Here is a 5,770-nt window from a genome sequence, read left to right on the forward strand (position 1 = left end):
ATCAGGCATCATTAGGAGGTCATTCTTGAGCTGACAAAGAGTTCTGATGTTAATACAGAGGATGGGAAATGATCAGATGTAGTGGGGCACCTCAGTTATGCCCAGATGTCTTTGTGGAGATAACCCATCCTCATTCCCTCCCTGCAGGTGCTAACTTTACTAAATATCACCTGTTTACCCTAACAGTTTCAAAGGCCATTAAAATTATTTGCAAGAATATTTTTTTTTTTTTTGCAAGAACAGACTCAGCTTCAGAAAGCAAGCAAACATTTAGCTATTACCTAGGTCTTGTTGGGACTCAGAATCCAAGCAAGATTTTCCTACACTGTTATTCATAGTCAAATTTATATATCTAACATGCTAAAATACTAAATTCAGTGGAAAGTCCTGAGGGTCCTGGGAAGCTGGAAACATCATTACTGATTTCTCAGACAAAGTTGTTAGATCGGAAGTTTTTTTACCAAGTAGGGGAGCTATAGTCATGTTTCTCAGTAGTCTGAGGGATTTTAAATTCCACAAAAGGTTTTCTAACATTTAGGTTGGCTGAGGGCATGCTACATCTATCCCAGCACCTGCTTAGAAAATAACACAATATTCCTGGATTTAGAAGTACAGCAAACCAGAAGTGGACTGGATTGGCAACCTAGTGAGGGGGGATGTAGCTGTGCAGGGATGGAGGACAGTGCATTTGAAATTCATGTCACTAAATGAAATAAGAAAAAGTCTTGAGAAAGGGAACTTCAAGTCTTTTATTGTAATTCTTATAAGGCCTCTATTTGATCCGAGCCTTGAGTAACGTTTAATATTTTAAGAAACATCTTGACAAAATATGTTAGAGCACTGTACTGTTAGCACTGCTAACATTAGCTGACACTAGAAAGTAACGTGATCTTAAGCAACATTTGCTGAAGACTTCTGAAATATTCTAAGGTCAATTGAAAACTGATTGGTGCGTTTACAATGCACCATTAAAGTGCTTATTAAAAGGTTAGATATGTCTAAAAGAATAAAGATTCAGCATTGTCACAGAATCCAAGGCTGGCATCACAACCATGTTAGATCACTCCTACTCCATGTTCACATGACAACAATCATAAGAGACAGATTTAGACTGCAGGAAAATAGTAGTGATTTGACAACATTAGCACTAACTCACAAAGGTTAGTGCCTCTAAGAATTTGCTCTATTCCCAAAGTTTGCTTAATAGCCAAGTCTTCCACCAGATAAATAAAGAAGTGGCTATGAGAAGTGTCTGGGAACATGCTAAGAGGAAAGGTATATGGGTTGCTGAAACTAATCACGACTTATTAATACACATACAACCCCAATACCTCCAAAATAACAAAGAAAAGCTCGGACACAGGGAGGAACGTGGAGATAAAAATAGGATTATTATTATTTTTTTTCCGTTAGTGACAGCATGGCAATTTACTTCAGTAATGCATTTGTCTGATGTCCTAATTTATCTCTGCTAGAAATCTTCCAATAAAACTCAGTTAAATTCATAAAAAAAATTGTAATGATAACTTTTCTCTGTAGGAGAAAGAAGATTTTCTGGATCAGCATCAAGTGTCCTTTCAAAATCAGGGTCACAAGGACAATTAGAAGCTTCAGTGATACAGTTCTTTGCATGAAAATCAAGAGGCAAGTAGACTTTCAAGAGATATGGTCAACTTTCATATGGCTGTAGGTAATCAATCATTCCATTTTCAGAGTTGAAAAAAAATTCATTTGAAAAATCACTGGCAAACAGTTTCCTTACTTTAGGCATTTCCAAATTTGTCTTTCTTTTGGTGGATGTAAAATAGTTCCTGTGAAATCTTAAAACAAACTCCAGGAAATGTTACATAATTTGCATGAGTATACCAAGAAAGCCTGCAGAGGGTTATGGCTAAGTAAAATTCTTCTTCACTCAGCACTAATGTACTACCCATTGCTGCTGTATTTCTTTGGAGCATCATTATTTCCAAAGGAAGAGTTCCTCCCATTGCCCTAAAATCCAAGATGGAGCTAAGAAGAAGGCACAGCTGCTGCGATGTACTAGCCATAACCTGCAGGTGTGTTGTTGCATGCTCTTTTGTTTAACTGCCCTACTAGTGGCTCCACTGTTTGGAGCAGGTCTTTGCCATCTTGTTACATAGCTGAGATGATGTGCCAAAAAAACATTAAGCATTCAGGTACAAATGTTAAAAGCTCTGTCAAGTTATGGTACTTAGTGTTGTATTGGAAAAAAAAAAAAAAAAAAAAGGAATTATACAGAAACAAAGGAATCTACCATTTTGTCTTCCTGTGAATACACATACTGGATATAAACCAGTGTTATTTATACCTACAGTGTGGTGCTTTAGCACTTAAATATAAATCCATCTAAGAGAATTAGGGAATTCTCATAGACATGATGTTCAGATATATTTTTGAAAAATGACAATCCGGTAGCCATTTGAGGCTATTTGCGTAAAATGTTATGCTGTTGAAACCATCTGCTTAGAAGTAGATCAGAGGGGAAATATATTTTCATGGCTTTAAATCTACAGAATGGGGCTCCAAGAATTCAGGATACATCAATCAGTAGCTTGCATTGCTACCTAAAGTGTCTTTAACACACAAAGACTTGGATAATTTTTTTGGCACAGACACACACTAAGCCTGTCTTCAGCATAATGCATCATCTGTAAACATGCAAATTACTTGGCTTCCAATGAGTCTCCTATAGAAGGTGCATTCTAATTAAATTTAAAGGCAAACTGGGTTGTAATTAGGATGAATTATAAAAATGTTACTGTTTATGGTAGTGTTCTTTATGCTTTACAGTGTAAAAATGCATTGCAATTTCTAAAATTACTTCAGACACTGGTAGCACATTTTATTTATGCCTCTGCACTGCATTAAAGCCATAAATGGTTGGTATTGTCACCAGAATGAGAAAGCGATAAACATTAGTTAAATTAGAATATAGGACAGTGTGAGAATGTGTGTGTGCATGTTCTTGTGTGTGTGTGTGTGTGCATGTGAGACAAAGAGGAGATCAGACGGAAGATAGTAGACGTATGTTAAAATGATTTTCTTACATAAATGGGCTGTGCCATATTACATTTATTAAAATGTATTTATGGAACATTAACTATAATACTCATTTCTGATAATTAAAATAAATGAAAAAATGATCCAGGCTACCATTCAAGAACACCTCTTGTGCCTATAGACTGTGGAGTGAATTTCAAATCCATATTACATTGGTCAAATTTGATGAAACCTAGTGCGTCATTTGATATTTGAACCTGGGCAATGAAAGGCAAATGTCTAAAATGGTTTTGTAATATTTTCTATATAATTAACCACTAAAATTCACACTGCACAAAATATATAACCCCTTCCTCTCTCTTTTCATTATTTTGTACCTGACAAATGTACAACTATTTCAAGATGTTAAACAACACCTGGTATATTCAAAGCTGATTATCTATTAACCACATTCTTGAAGTAACCAAAGGAGGAAAACAACAACAACAACAAACAACAACAACAAAATGGAAAGGGTTAGGGAAAGGGAGTGGAAAGGGTGGAAAAATAAAAAAAGAAAAAGGAAACAACACCAACAATGAAACAAATCATAAAACAACCATCCTTCCCATTTTGCCAAAGCAAAATCCATCAACATGAAGTCCTGCCAGGGTCTTCTGAGTCACTTAGACTCCATAACAGAGCTGGAGGGTGTCATGCTTCTGGCTGAGACAAAGTTAATTTTCTTTGTAGAGGTTCACACAATGCTGTGTTTTAGATTTCTGATGAAAATAGTGATGATAGCATACTGATGGTTTTATTTGTTGCAGAGCAGTGCTCGCACAGAGCCAAGGACTTTTCTGCTCCTCATGCTGCCCCACCAGTGAGGAGGCTGGGGGTGCACCAGGAGCTGGGAGGGGATACAGCCAGGACGGCTGGCCCAGGCTGGACAAGGGGATGTCCCACACCGTGTGGGGTCATGGTCAGCAATAACAGCTGGATAAGAAGGAGGAAGTGGAGGACACTGGGGGTGATGGCGTTTGTCTTCCCAGGAAACCATTATGTGTGATGATCCCTGCTTTGCTGGGAGTGTCTGAACACCTGCCCGATGATGGGAAGCAGTGAATTAAGTCCTTGTTTTGCTTTCCTTCTACCTGATAAACTGTCTTTATGTCAACCCGTGAGTTCTTGCACTTTTACCTTTTTGAGTCTCTCCCCCACCCCACCTGAGGCAAGTGAGCATGTGGCTGTGTGGTGATGAGCTGCCTGCTGGAGCTAAAGCACAACAGAGAGAAACAGTGGTTCTGTAGCCATTCATTTCACTGTCAGAGGAAATAATGGGAATTACTGGTAAAACATTACAGCATCTTCAGACCGCTAGCTGTAATGGTTATAACACATTTCCCTAGAGGTATGAGGCAGTTTTGTCATGAAAACTGCAGAGGAATTGTGTACTGTGGTCCTGGGTGGACCTGTGAAGACAGTCCAACTTTGTTATGGTTTAGGGAGAAGTAAGTAGGTTTTAGGCTTTACTAACTGGCTTATATATTTAAGATATGAGTTTATGATGTGCTGTATTACTTTCCCTTTATGCCATTTACCTCCTGCATCTTTTATTCTCATCTGTTACAGTAAATGTCAGAAAACACAAACAATGCAAGTTTATCCCTGCACAATACTGTAACATTTCTTTTTTTAACTTTTTTTTTTTTTTTAAACTGCAGCTTGTTCATTTTCTCCTTCTTATTCAAGTCCTTTGTTTCTTGCTGTACTTTCATCATTGCTGCCATATTTTCCTTATCACTTCTGATAGGACTGTGAAACAGATTCAGAATTCTAATACCCATCTTCATGTTTTTTCACGGGCTGTTGCATGTGTTTTCCCTACAGCTCTTTGACAAAAATAATGACCATCACATTCCCCTTCCTGATGCAGTAGACCTCTACCCTCCGAAAGGAATATGCTACTTGTGTAGGAGATCAATTCTCTTCTGTTGGTGCCAGATATGGAGTTAATTCTTCCAGAAGGTGCCTTCATAATATCTCACTGTTTTCTGCCCTTTACAAAATGCTCTTCTCTCTGATCTTGCTCTTCCTCAAATAACAATGTATACATTCATAGCTAACACCCCAAGCCTCACCCCAAAAAAGTTGCAGCAAGACACACTAGTGTATGCTGGCATGCACTTCTCCCCTGGGGCTGGAGATAAGATAGGAAACAACATATGACAGATGTGATTTGCTTATTGGAAGGTTGTTAGACAGCAATGATAAGTACTATCTAAATCTGTATAGAATAGAGGGATTAAACCTGAACTTTCACTAATCCCATTTTTCATCTTGTCACTAATTACTCTGCACAGACAATAACTCATTATTATTTAAAACCTATAATATTTAAAATCAAGCAGAACACCTGAAATAAAAAAAAAAAAATGTGATTAAGAACTGCCTTTGTCTTCAGTGAAGTTTCACCCTCTGCTATGCTAGTCACTCTATTTGTGGTTATCATATTTATACATTTATAATCATTTCAGTTTAGGGTGTTATAACAGCGCATTATTAACAAGTTGTTTTCAAATCAAAAAAGTAATCTCTCAAACTGGGAGAGATTGCTCAAATGTGTAAGTGGAATGGATGGAGGAGTAGAGAGCTTATCAGTGACTATGAAATGACATGCTTACATAGGTAGGAAACTAATAGGAGATGGAACCACCTGAGTTGTCCTTGGAGTACAAAATACACAAAAATAAGACAATAGGCAACACGT

This window comes from Anser anser (assembly GCF_964211835.1).
Source record: "Anser anser genome assembly, chromosome: 2".
Taxonomy (NCBI): Eukaryota; Metazoa; Chordata; class Aves; order Anseriformes; family Anatidae; genus Anser; species Anser anser.